Source organism: Symphalangus syndactylus, chromosome 8, assembly GCF_028878055.3.
Source record: "Symphalangus syndactylus isolate Jambi chromosome 8, NHGRI_mSymSyn1-v2.1_pri, whole genome shotgun sequence".
In the NCBI taxonomy this organism is placed as follows: domain Eukaryota; kingdom Metazoa; phylum Chordata; class Mammalia; order Primates; family Hylobatidae; genus Symphalangus; species Symphalangus syndactylus.
In genome coordinates, this window is record NC_072430.2 from 31,694,833 (window position 1) to 31,709,907 (window position 15,075).

The window sequence follows — 15,075 nt, forward strand, 5'->3', positions numbered from 1 at the left end:
CTTCTTGTCACCATCTTGAACATACCTGATGCATGTCATTAATGACACATGCTGTAATTGTCATCTTCTCCCCTAAACACCCTCCTGAAGAAACTGCTTTTGGCTTAACCACTTTCACTTGGTCACTGAAATGTAAATGCGCAAAGCTCATCAACCCAGAAAAGGGGGTCGGGAGCACTGAGGATGCGGAGGCTGTATTGTGTCCTAGAGAACATTTGGCAACGTCGAAAGACATTTTTGGCTGTCACAACTAAGTGAGTTTTACCGGTATCTAGTGAGTAGAGACCAGGATGCTGCCAAACATCCTACAGTGCACAGGACAGCTTCCACAACAAAGAATTATCTGGCCCAAAATGTCAATAGCATCAAAGTTAAAAAAAAAAAAAAAAAAATTACTTAGAGGCATTCTGAAACTCACATCCCAGAAGAACACAGATGCAGGCTAATTTTGAACAGACCAGTATTCGAGTTAGAGCAAATCTTAGTAACTGAAAGAGACCCCTTTTGTAAACATCCAATCTGGAAGAATTGGCCATCCAAGCAACTGTCACCCTCCATTGCGTTCCTTGCCAGTATGTGCATGTTCTGACCTATATACACGCACAGATTCTGGTGGGGAAGTATGTCTCTTGCCCTTTCTTCTTGCAAAAGTCAGTGTGAAAAGTAGAATATCCAGTTATACATTTCCCCAAATATCCTTCCTGTTGCACTCATAGAAACTTAGAAGCCTGATTGCAAATAGGACTCCTCATGCTCAGTTAGGAGCTTACAGATCTAGCCCACCATAATCCTCCACTACTTTAGTGAATTTAGGGAAGTCTACTCAACTTGATCGTCATGAATGCTTGGAATTCAAATGAAGGGGTTGAATCCAGGGAAGGAGCTAATAAATTTTTTTCTGTATGATTGCTATGTGGCAGACCCAGTGCTGGCTTGAAGGGAATTATAAAATTGGAATATAACCTTTCACTGATTAGATAATTATGTCTCTCAAATAAAATTGTGTTTTCCTATGAATGTATTTTTCCTTTATGCCAACGATAGCACACAGTACCAGAACTATCCTTTGTGCTTACTGAGTATTTTCCGAACACGGGATTTTTTTCTCAACACTTTATTCTTCCCCAGTGCATATGAGGAATACATTAACAGTCCCACACATCCATCAATTACAACAAAGTGACTATTTTTAAGTAAATATGTGTTTCAAATGTGTGTTGAGTTTGGAGGAGAAATAAGAGAGGAATGTAGGAATTTGACAAACTTTTCCAAGTATATCTGACTCTCTCAATCCCAGGAAAAGTGATCGTTTTATACTTTTTTTTATCAACATCTCAATTCCAATGAAACTATTCTTGGTTTCCAAAATATTTTGAATCTTGTTTCTGCCTCAGTACCTAGTATATCTTTCACTCATAAGTTTTCCTAACCTGAATTACAATAACAAAATGTATTTATTTGTATCAAGCACCATTAGCATTTCTGTGTGTCTACTGACTCCTTAAATCCTTTGAGGTAGCCACTATTATATTCCCCAGAATTCAGATGAAACAACTGAGGCACAGTAAGGTCATGGAAGGTTGGATCCTGGCAGACTCTCTGCAGTGCCTAAGCTACTCCAACATCTGTACTTATCCAAAGCTTTTAAGTTCTATTTTGATCCTCTTGTAAGAATCCCACAAGCTTTAAGGCTCAGGCATCTGCTTCTCAACTCACAGCATTATTTCAGACACTTCCGGGAAATTCATTGTGCACTTCCTTGCGACTTCTCTGCTATGGTTGTATGCATATTCAAATACGTGCGTGGCTATTGGATAGTGCAATTGTTGAGCTGCAATTGATAGTGCAACTGAAGGTCTTCTTATGCTCGTTTTATCTTTTTTATCTTTCTAGTCTGTCTGCCATTATCATGACTACCAGCAGAAAGTCAAAATCTATTTGCTTCTAATTGTGATTTCTATATAACCAAACGAAATGCAGAAAGACTTAAAACTTCAACCTTATTCCAGATGATATTGAAAAAAAAAAAAAGCTCTATTTTTCTAACATTAAAGACTTGAAGATAGACCAGTGTCATTACCCAGATTCTACCCTCAAGAACAGTGGACCCAGCCAGCCCAGGTGACATGGGGAGGGAGAGAGATAGACTCATTGGTTGGTGGCCAGGCATGTATACAAGAAACCACTCCTCCAGCTGGCTCCAATTTGGGTGGCTCATTCTTCCCTTTCACTCTGCTTCCCCTGATTTTTTCTTCTCTATCATGGTCATAACCACATTGATAGGGGACAATTTTTTCTCAGAAAATTCAGCAGAGCCAATTTCCTTGTCACCTCGTTTATGCTACATCTGAGCTCCTATAACATTTGTGTTATATTTTTTATTATCACATTTTTTGATTCCAAATGAATTATTGATATTCCTTCCTGGGTCCCATTTCTGAAGGTTGTGTGTGTGTTTCACTGACTTTTGCAAAACATCTAATATGCCTGTTCAAATCTGGAAGGGTTCAAAAATTACCCTTCAGACGAATATGTTTGTTAGGTGCATGTTCGTGTGTTTGTTGATATAGTAAATAGATATTTGGTTATAAATATATATAAACATGATTCACAAATACCAGTGATAACAAGGAACCAACCTTTGCATCTTTGTGAATTACATGTGTGATGTCTTTCTGCACAAACCCTATATGGTCTTGTCCCCTTAATATTTGTGTATAGTTTCTTCTGGAAGCTAAGTTTGCGGTGTTAAGCAATACAAGTTCAGACTTTTCATGTTGCACAGTAAGAAGTCCTCTGTACAACTTAATGACAAGGTCGACTTGAACAATATGGGATGTTGATATAATCTATAATTTACTTATTCAATAACAGAGAAGAATGATCATCCAACTAATGTGTTATTTGGTAACAAGACACAATCAAATGGCTAGGGGATGAAACAACTGTATAAGCAAGATTTTAGAAGGCCAAATATGGGACTCTGGGTCTAAACGTTAGACACCATATGCAAATTTTATAGCTCACTCTTCCTGAATAAGAAATCTTGTGCATGACTTAAATGTCATAAACATTTTACAAGTCTTTGCTAGCAGCAGATTTCCTGTACTGGGAGTTAAAGGGCAAGTGTAAACTTGAGAACATGCTCTACATATGTATGACAGATATTAAAACACACCACATGACCTTTACAAACATATCAGGCTGGCCACTTTTATCCTGAAGATAAACTGCCAGACTGAATCCGTATTTTGATCAAGTCACTGATATGTAAAATCTGTAGCTTTAAAAATATAAGGGTCTCCGTCTATATAATAATATTGACAAGTGCCACATATTCTGTGAGGTTTTGTATCCTTCAGAAATATTTATCTTTCTAAAATTCCTAATCCAGAAATACAATCTGAAATGCAGTTTACCCAGATAAATTAAATTATTCTTTAATTGGTTTCTAATGAATTACATTAATGTAATTAATTTTACAACTTGATTGTGGCCTACACGGCATAATTGCAGAAGCCAAGAGCTTAAAAGTTCTCTGTCTTCAAAATATATCTTGAATGACTAAGTCAAGTTTATATTACTTGACTCTAGGTTTAAAGAGGAAAGAGGGAGGAGACAAGTGAGAAGGGCTATTTCACCTTGGGAGACATGGTACGAAAAAGAGACTGAGTGATGTCTGGTGGATGAGTGATAGATGGAGACCAGATTGTGTTTGCCTCTTGGTTTTGTGCAGGGCCAGATCAAAGTATAAATATCAAATAATGCGTTCTCCTTTTCACCCGCACTTTTGTCTGCCTCCCTAACAGAAACTTCCCAAGTGGTTTATTTATCAGCAAATTAAAAGAGAGACTCTATAAGCCATAAACATAGAAACCAAAGTTTAAGCCCTGAGAAAGAAATCTGAATCTATTTTCTTTACAATTCAGATTACAGTCTAGACCAGTTTAATAACAGCATTAGTTTTATCCACTCAGGAAAATTAAGAGTTGGAGTGAACAAATCTTGATATGCCAGAACAAACTTCAATCCACCTGAAATGGCATTTTTGTGTTTTTGTGCTTTTTCTGATGCCATGGAAACACTACTCTCAAGTTAGAATGGAGAAAGTAGCAGAAAACACATAACCTGAAAATATGAACTGTGGTTTCATCTATGTGCCATTTTAAATACCTGGAAATTATGTTCAGTTTGAATGGCTGATACTTCAAGTGGTCTTGAGGCCTTACACTAATTCTAAAGCAAGTGCTTACCAGGCTAAGAGATGTCTTAAGGCATTGCTCATTGGTTATGTATCCAGAAATCTCAACCATAAAGAGTGTTTTCTTCTCTGTTTCAAACTGAAAGCCCAAAGAATGTGAATCTTAAACATGCCATATCTTGAGAATTAAGCTCTTACATATCTGGATACTCAACTTATTTATTTTTGTAAGAAACATTTTACAAGGCTCCTTTTTAACGTGAGCCAGTAGTGCAGTCTTTTGTACACTGAGAAGATATAAGCCTGAGAGAAAGATTGCTCCTGCACACTAAATGAATTAAGATCTCCAGACATGCCCTGAGACCACTGTGGAATCTAATATATAACATCAGGAGAGTTTATTTTTCCATGTACCCTTCTTCCAATTACTGTATATTCTAGCACTGCCACTTCATGTAACATTACGTAAAGAATTCTCTATTAAAGTCATAGCAATAAACTCCAGTGCTTCTGGTCCACTTTGCATGAGATAAACATCCCACACGTGTTACTCATTTTAAGTGTATTTCATCTGTGCTTGCTGTCGTTCAGGCTAGATAACCAATATAACATCATGGAAAGTAATGTGATGCAGAAGATATTATTAGTGTTATTATTTTATCTGGATTTTTAATCCAGCTTGCAAGAATGTTTTTCATGTCTGGGAAATAAGGAGACTGTGATCCTATCACTGCACAATCTGTTAATAGCAAACATCGAGGAAATGTAATTTGTCTGGTTTGATAACTTCATCAAGGGAGTTTTAGAAACTACTCTGAAAATTACCTGTAATCCATTTGGGAGAAAAAAACAAAGATGTGATTTTACAAGAGAAAGGAATTTTCCCACTGGATATGGCAAGTTGTATAAAGGCAATCATATAACTTTTTGAAATTATATTCCCCTAAATGTTTAAGTGAAATATTAAGTATGTGGCTTTATTAAAAATCTTGGAGTTTATTATTTCTATGCTGGGCCAAAGTTTTATTTCATTTTCTGCATTTAACCATGAACTTATCTCATTAGTATGACATTCATCTTGCATATACAGTCTTGCCCTGTTGGCTTATTTTTTTTAACAATATGTCTTATTTTATCCACTAGATTAGAAAACTGCAATAAATCTATTATCTTATCACATGTTTCTATAAGATTTAAAATATTTCTGGGAACCCAGAATTTTGAAACTACGTATATTTTCCCATGCTAATTTTCACCTTGGGCTATATAGCTCTCTTTCTGTTTCCTTCTTGGATGTGCAGTATCTACTGATTCATTAGTGTATTCTTTGGGACTGGTACACAGTGCATCATCGATTAATGTTTATTGAATTAAATTAGTGCTCAACATGTACTCATCTTGTGGAATACCCAACAGTATAAAAAGAATTACAGTACTCCCATGCATTTTAAATGTATGTTTTGGTAGTAAAATATTTAACTGGTTGATATAGTTTGGATGCGTGTCCCCAAGCAAATCTCATATTGAATGTAATCTCCAATGTTGGAGGTGGGGATTGGTGAGAGGTCATGTTATTGGATCATATGGGAAGATTTATCATAGATGGTTTAGCACCATCACACTTGGTACTGTCCTCACAATAATGAGTGAGTTTTCATGAGAACTGGTCATTTAAAAGTGTGTAGCACTTCCCTCCTCACACTCTTGTTCCTGCTTTCCCCGTGTGATATGCCTGCTCTCCCTTCACCTTCCACTAGAATTGGAAGCTTCCTGAGGCCTTCCCAGAAGCAGATGCCATTACGCTTCCCATACAGCCTACAGGACTGTGAGCCAAAGAAACCTCTTTTCTTATGAATTACCCAGTTGTGGGTATTTCTTCATAACAGTGTGAGAAATGGACTAATATATTGGTCAAAGATGTTATATACAATTTCTGAGTTACCAGGGCATTTATTTCAAAATACAGCTGAGGATTCATAACTTTATTTAAATGTTAGTTTTCACCAACTTTCACATAATTATTATTTAACGTAAGTGTTACTTATATGAAAAGAGAGATTGAAATAGTATTAATGTTGAGATATTGGAATACAAATCTTGGACAGAGTAGGACTTTTTTCTACATCATATAAGGCCTCTACTGAGGACATTTTAGTCTGAATTAAATGACTATATGAAGAAAAGTATGTATATACTAAGTTTCTTGTTATTTGCAAAATTGACTATTCCTCATTTCTGCTTGATTGTGTTTATATTTCTTTCTTTAGCTCCTGGAAATGACATATATGTGTGCTGACACAGCAAGTGATAAAACAGAAAATATTGGCATACTATGCCTGAGTTTATAATGTGAAAAAAAAGTATCTATTTTTAAGATAATTTTTTATTTTATTGTTATTATTTTTCATTTTTGTGGAGACAGAATGTCACCATAGTGCCCAGGTTGGTCTTGAACTCCTGGCCTTAAGTGATTCTCCTGCTTCAGCCTCCCACAGTGCTGGGATTATAGGCGTGAGCCAACATGTCTGGAAAATATAGTCTATCGAGAGCCTTAATTCAATTTGATATTATACATTATTATTTGATGAGACCTTAGGCTTCTATATCAGAAAGAAGAGAACACCTTTCTCTGGACTTATAAATAGGGAATCAATAACAAGTTATGATTCGTGATAATATTAATAGAAGTAATTGTTTATTAAGAAGGTAAAACTCCCAGTTTTAAATATACATATCGAAAATGTGATTTACAAAGCAAATGCCATTGAATTTTTATGTCTTCACCTTCATATTGAATTGAGTTCCGCTTAAGTACTCATACCCCTCACCCAGATTCTAGGAGCTGTTATAGTTATGCCATAAATGTGATACTTTATGAGTTAACATAATGCATGCAGTAAGCCTTAGGTGAACTGGGGCCGAACTAAGTTCATTATTTTTTCACTACTGTACTATAAAATGCATTTTAGGTCCTGTCCAGGTTATTCATGTCTCAAAATTAGATGTAATCTTTTCAAAGAAGTAAGGTGAGATATTGGGGGAAAAGGAGCAGAGGTAACATTTCCAGCTTTCCATTTGTGAGCTGTGTTCTTGGAGCCCGGGGAACACGGCAACACAATTAAGATTTATCGATCTGTTCCCATCGTTACACTGTAGACAGACAGACTGGGGGTTTGCAGTTTACATATTTATGTGAATTCTCTTGGTTTTTGATTGTTTTTAAATGAAGCTAGAGTTTCAAAAAGATGTAAAACTGATGCTCTCTGAGGTCCTCCAGGGTTTTGTGATACTAGCAGAAAAGAGTGGTGATTGAAGCTCCCGCATGCAATTCTAAGCACCAAAGTAAAATCAAAGCAGGACAGTGGGGAGGCAAGAAACAGTGCTGAAGGGCAGATCATGGCTGCAGCCCCTTCCAGAACACTGCATGCATGTTTGTTCATGTTATGCTAGCTAGAGCTTCCTTAGATTTTGTGCTAAAGTGATTTATATCCAGTCTTCCTTTTATTCTTCTTCCAGTAAACACAAAGGATGTGCCCTACAATTCCGAAATCTTGCAGATGAAGAAATTGAGACCCAAATAAGTTAAATAACTTGCTTCATGCCACAAAGCTCTCATGGAGCAAAGATGACATTCAAACCTAGCTATGACCCTGAAACTAGTATTTTCATTGATTAGAGGTCAGGGTCACTGTTCCCCAAATACAGTGTTTGATTCAACCTGTACATCTGGGATCTTTGGCTGTTGTATTCTTTTATAAAATAAAGCAACATAGGGAGAACCCACCTCTACAAAAAATAATGAAAAATAATTAACCAGGTGTGGTGGAACATACCTGTAGTCTTAGCTATTCAGGAAGCTGAGGGGGGATTGCTTGAGCCTAGGAGTCTAAGGTTACAGTGAGCTATGATCATGACACTGCACTCCAGCCTGAGTGTTAGGGAAAGTCCCCCTCTCTAAAAACAAAATTAAACTAAAGGCACATCTAAGGACAAGATTGGTCCTTACAGTGAAATAACCTTCTTAGGGGATGCTTTTGGGGTACTGCTTTCAATTTAGTTAAGCACTCTGGCAACCAGGCACATGCCAGATGCCTTGGTAGAGGGGTGGATGGAACCCAGCTATCAAATACTTGCAAATTACAATTTGCTTGTAAACAGATTCTGTGACATGCTGAATGAAGTTTTCTCTTAAAATTGCCTTTATCATTCACAGCAAATCTTCTTCCCAGAGGCTTCTCCTGTCAACCCAACCTCTGGAGAACTGCCCAACAATCAACACCACCCTTACCCTAAAACCTTTGTTCTAAAGCTGAACACTACCTTTGAAGACTATAAAGACTTAAATCCAGATATCATCATAAGTTGTTAAAGAAGTAAATCCATATGAATATAAATAGCTATCTAAGAGGCAAGATGCAACAATACATACTACTCTCCAGGCCAAAAACAGTGATTAAAATCCAAAGGTTTTCCTAAGAAGCTCTAATTTTAGTGAGCAGGGCCAGAAGATGCATGAGAGGACTAACATTACCCAGAGATAGTTGAGTTAAATGATCTTAACTCCTTTTTATCTCTACATGATGTCTAAAATCTAATTGTATTCAATTCCTATTGCTGCTGTAACAAATTACCACAAACTTCATGGCTTAAAAACCACATAGATTAATTATCTCACAGTTCTGGAAGTCAGAAATTAAAATATCAAGATGTGGGCAAGACTGCATTCCTTCTAAAGGCTCTAGGGGAAAATTTGTTTCCTGGCCTTTTCCAGCTTCCAGAGGTTGCCATATTTTTTGGTTCCTGGACCCTTCTTCCATCCCCGAAGCTCATCGGTCCAACCTCTGCTTCTGTTACCACATCTCTCTGTGACTACAATCCTCTTGCCTCCCTCTTAAAAGGACTCTTGTGAACATTGGATCCACCCAGATAATCTAATACAAGCTTGTCCATCCTGCAGCCCATGGGCAGCATGTGGCTTAGGGTGGCTTTCAATGTGGCCCAACATAAATCTGTAAACTTTCTTAAAACATTACGAGATTTTTTTTTTAAGCTCATCAGCCATCATTAGTGTTAGTGTATTTTATGTGTGGCCCAAGACAATCCTTCCAATGTGGCCTAGGGAAGCCAAAAGAGTGGACACCCCGATCTAAAATTCTGTTCATCACAAGATCCTTAACATAAGCACAGAAGTCTCTTTTGCTGTGTAAGGTTACATATTCACAGGTTTCAGCTATTAGGATATGGATGTCTTTGGAGGGTCTTTATTCAGCCTACCATATCAATCAATTAATATCTATTAAGTACTTACAAGTCACTCCTTTCTTCCATTTTAAATATTGAATATCTCTTATGTAGTAAGGAATCTGTTAGGTTTCAGTGATGCAAAAATGAATAACAATTTGTCCCCCCCCATAACAATAAGAAAATTAGCCAATACTTAGTGACCTTTTGATATGTGCTAGACACTCTGGCTATTTAACTCAACTCACAAGAAGCCTATGAGGTAGGCCCTATTTCTTATTCCATTTGTGTAGATGAGGAAATTGAGTCACTGAGAAGTTAAGTAATTTTACAATTTAAACAGCTGGTAGGAGGTAAAATCGGGATCTAAACCTAGGCAGCATGTCCCTGGGCCTGCCACTTACCTACGCTGCTGACAGATGGTCCCCTTGACAGTACAATATTCACTTCTTGTCGGAAGTGAATAAATCATTCAGACTTCAGCTAACTCTCAGAACAGTTTCTGGCACATAGTAAGTACTCTGTAAATCCTGATGATGGCAATGGTGACGATGACAGTAGTTATGATAATGATAACCTGAAAAATAAATTGGCTCCCTTTACTGGGGAATGGCTTGGGTAAGGAAAGGCTGTGCTCTTGTGCTCCTTACTCATCAGCACTGCCGGCGTATTACATCAATGTATAGAGGGATAAAATACAGAGTTTGAGAAGAGCGGTCTTGTGAATGAAAGAGAGTAGCCAGTTCTTGGTTGCCATTTTTATCTGAAGTCTCTGCTATCTGCTACCGGAATGAGAAAATGTGTTTGTCCTGTGCCTTCCCTAATTATCCACTAATTAAGCAAATGATGGATAACCACTGTCACTTCCCAGTAGTATAACAAGGTAGGTGGGCCAGTGCCCTAAGCAAAGGGGTGTGATGAATACACAGCATGGCATCTGCCATTAGCAACATCATCTCAGCTCCCAGCACAGCAAACCCTGCCAATCTTTTAAAACATCCTATGATTAGATTTACTCTAAATTATGCCCCCTCTCATGTGTCCAAATCCAGGAAATTCTACATCATCTCACACTTAAGCTAAATATATTGAAGTACACAAATTAACATCTGAGTTTATTAGCAGCAGCAGCACAAGGAAATGTCTACAAATTCAAACTCAATCATGATAATTGAATTTCTATTAACCACCCTGGGAGGTATAGTTTTGCTAACAGGGAAGGAAGGAAAGTCATTTTTGTTGCTGCCATAACAAATGGCCCTCCACAGAGATTAATCCCAACATTCTGAGTACTTTAATTATTTACTTTATTTTCTTGAGCACCTCCACCCACACTAATGGCCCTCCAATGGTTCTGGATTTGAATCTTGTGTTTTATTTCAAAAATATCATTGTACTTCTTTATCATTACTGTATTAGTCTTTACTTGTGATTCTGTGATAATGAACAGTATTTAACCTTTTGAATGAAGGCATTAAAGAAAGCAAAAATCTCACAATTTATAGATAAGATGATGCTGAAAATTACCTTATTTGATAAGATCATCAGTTCAAATACAAGCTGGAAAAGCACATGCATAATCATTGTGATAGTTACTTAAAGAGATCAGAAACCCTTGAAGCCCATAACATGGAATGAATTTGAAGGTGCAACTCTAAAAATATTCCCAAGCAAATTTGGCATTTATTCATTTGACACTTACTTTGTGAGTGATTACTATATTAATGGCAGTATGCTGTGGGAGGCGATTTATCTATTAATATGTAAGGAGTAAGGATGAGAATGGTAAATATCTCAAAAGATTTGATGGGAGAATTGTGTTTCGGCAAGTAATTCTAGAGTGGAATTTTGAGTGAGGAAGACATGGAGAAAAAGAGTCCAGACTGATAAAACATCAGGAGTAAAAAGTGAAAAAAGCAGGTTGGGGCAAAAATCTTGAGAACTGTGAATGCCAGATGATATGGTTTAGCTGTGTCCCCACCAAAATCTCATCTAGAATTGTAGCTCCCACAATTCCCACGTGTTGGGAGGGGTCCCGGGGGAGGTAAGCGAATCATGGGGGCGGGTCTTTGCCATGCTCTCCTTGTGAAAGTGTATAAGTCTCATGAGATCTGATGGCTTTATGAAGGGGAGTTTCCCTGCACAAACTCTCTTCTCTTGTCTGCCTCCATGTGAGACGTGCCTTTCACCTTCTGCCAGAATTGTGAAGTCTCCCCAGCCACGTGAAACTGTGAGTCCATTAAACTTCTTTCTTTTGTAAATTGCCCAGTCTCAGGTATGTCATTATCAGCAGCCTGAAAATGGACTAATATACCAGCTTAAAGATTCTGGAGCTTTGGTAGGTAATGGAATGCTCTACCCAGGAAACTCATTATGTTTGAAAGTAACAAGAGGAGATGAGAGGGCCCCCTCCTTGTCAATTGTTCCTTGCATTCTGGACATATAGCGAACATCAATAGGAACATGGGTGTATTCCTTTCGTATATCTGCTGTTAACAAATTACCACAAACTTGGTGGGTTAAAATAACACAAATTTTTCTTACAGTTCTGAAGGCCAGAAGTTTGGCCTGGTCTAAGTGGGCTAAAATAACGTGTCTATGGGGATTTTCACCTTCTGGAGGGCCTCAGAAAGAATCCTTCCTCTTGCCTTTGAACATCTGGAGACACTGCTTCCCTTGGCTCATGGCTGTCCTCCTCTACCTTCAAAACCAGCAACATGTGCTTGGGGCCTTCTCACACTGCTGTCTCTCAAATGCTCTCTCTTCCACTTTTAAGGATCTGTCTGATTACATTGGGCCTACCCAGATGATCCAAGATAATCTTCTTATTTTAAGGTCAGCTAACCAGCAACTTGCATTTCATCTGCCATTTCAATTCCCCTTTTGCCACGTACTATATCACACTCACATATGCCAGGCATTAGGATATGGGTGTCTTGAGGGGTGGGGGGTGGCATTATTCTTTTTATCATCCAGGAAAGGAACTGATTTGAGGAAATGATAGTGAGGTAGACTTTGAACATTCTGACACAGTGTTTTTTAAGTGGGAGAAGTTTATAACAATTCATGATAAAATGCCTGTGGCTTTTAGTTGACCGCTGACAAAATGAGCCAATAGTTTGTACAAGAAACACCTGGACTTGGGGGTGACTTTGGCCACATTCTGTCATTACACCCCCTGTGAGTACTAGACATTGGACTAGACCATTTTCATAAATTATCTCATTAAAAATTCACAACGACTGAGGTGCACATCATTCTCCTCCACAAAGCCAGTTTCTGGTGCAAAAAAGGGTTGGAGACCACTGGTCTAAACCTTGCCCTAAACTCCATACAAGTATATTCAACCACCTTACATGTATCTCCACTTTCCACTTGGATTTATGAGGAATCCCAGTAGAACAAGCCCAACGCTGAACTCGTGATCTTCTCTGTGACACCTCCCTGACGCACTCTCTCATCTTCTTCAGTGAGTCCTTCCCTCACTTTCCCGTTTCAAATAGCCTACTCCCTTTCCTTTCTTTTCTTGCTCTATTTTTCTTAGCTGTGCTTATCACTAACATACTATCTCTTATACTAGCTTATTTATTGGTAGCCAGTAATTCTCCCCTAAGGTAAGTTACTTGAAGGCACAAATTTTCTTTTATTTTTTTCCTTTCTGTTTTTACAATTTATTACTGTGTTCTCAGTCTCTAAAACAGTGTGCTTGGTGCATTTTACATAAATACATATCCCAGATCCAAATATATAAAATGAATAAAAGACGAGCTACTCTAGTTAAAGAGAATAAAAATGACTGCAGCCACCCACGTGTCCCAGAAGGATATTTGCAGAAGTACTGTCATTTTGGGATCTTCTAATCTGTAGGCGAATTGGAAGCCCCACCGCTTATTATATAAAACATATTAAAATGTATCAATATACCACAGTAAACGTACATCTCTGCTGTAAAATTTCGACTTTGGAATTCATTGGCTAAGCCTAAGTGCTTAAAGTTAATTTTGGCTTCTTACCAATCATCGTCCATTTTCTGAAAAACATTAAAGAATGAGGGTATCTAACCTTTAAACTATTTGCAATTATAATGATATATTCAGAGATACTAAATTTAACACAATATAGTTGAAAAATGTAATCTAAAATAGACATTTAAATAAATATTTGTTAATGTCAAAACAACATTTTAATTTTTATATTTTGGAGCCAATAAATTTTTTTATCAGAATTTTTAGTTGGCCTCTGGAAGCTATGGACAAAGGGGCCTGTCTAGAACTAAAGGAACACGGATCATTCTTAAAATCACGTGCAGAGGGAGAGACTGGTGTGTCAGGAGTTTGGGAAATTAACTTGGAGACAATGTGCAGAGGCTCTTTAATTAGACATGCTTACAAAGGCAGTTAGGGTGACGACATCTATGGAGTGCACTACTGAGATTGCCCTGTCTGAGAGAACCTGCCTTTGGGAGGGGCATTATCCCAGCTGAGAGCCTGCAGTTGCAGGTATCTTCAGGATTTGCCCTAGCTTTTGAGGCTGAGTCTGTGCCCTTCCTAGGCCGCTCTCAGACATTGACTGTGCATAGTGACAGCATTAGCCTGGCCATTTCTGTCTAAGGTGGACTCCTTCACTGGAAATCTTTGTGCTGGAGCTCTCCCACACTACGTGGGATTTTCTCAGAGGTGCACTGAATCAGAGACTCTTTCTAACCAGCCCTCCTTCCTTCCCCCTCTTTTTTCACAGGTGTCGGGCCGATAATGGTTGAAAGGTCTTCTTGGCTACTCCTGCTCTCTCTTCCTCTTTATCTTTCTGAGGCATTGGTCTCAATAAATTTCTTATATTTTTCTGTCTTGACATCTGCTTCCTACAAGACCAAACTGTCAGAAAGGCATTGAGCTAAAATATTTTGACTGGCTTTTAAAGTCACCATCAACTAGACCAACAATGCCTATTCAAACTGATTTCTTAATCTTCCCCACTATAACCTTCCTTTGCAGGCAAGCAGACTTTTACATAGGACAGCGGTGCTGTCTCTAATGTACGCTTTATTTATTTAGGCCTTGGCTCATATCCTGTTTCTGTCCTCTGTAATTTCATGTACTCAATTCCTAGTATCTCGTAATTCAGCTTAATCCCATAGCCTTTGTGAATCCTTGTTTTATTACCCCAGCCAGAAAGGATTTATAAAGTCTCAAGATTCTGTTATATATAGAGGAAATCCTCATGGTCCACCTCTTCAATATCTCAATAGTTTTATCTATTTAATTTTAATATTCTCAAGGTCAATTAATAAACCTTTTATATTATTTTCCTCTCATCAGCTAACACATTTCTAGGTGCATAATAGATTCTTAAAATATTTTTGGTAGATGGTTTCAGACTTACAGGCCAACAATTGAAATACTTGGGAAATAATTCAAAGAGGCTAAATTCTAATAGCAGCTACTATCAGATACAAAAGAAAAGAGCTGGATACCGGCCGGGCGCGGTGGCTCACGCTTGTAATCCCAGCACTTTGGGAGGCCGAGGCGGGCGGATCACGAGGTCAGGAGATCGAGACCACGGTGAAACCCCGTCTCTACTAAAAATATAAAAAAAAAAATTAGCCGGGCGTGGTGGCGGGCGCCTGTAGTCCCAGC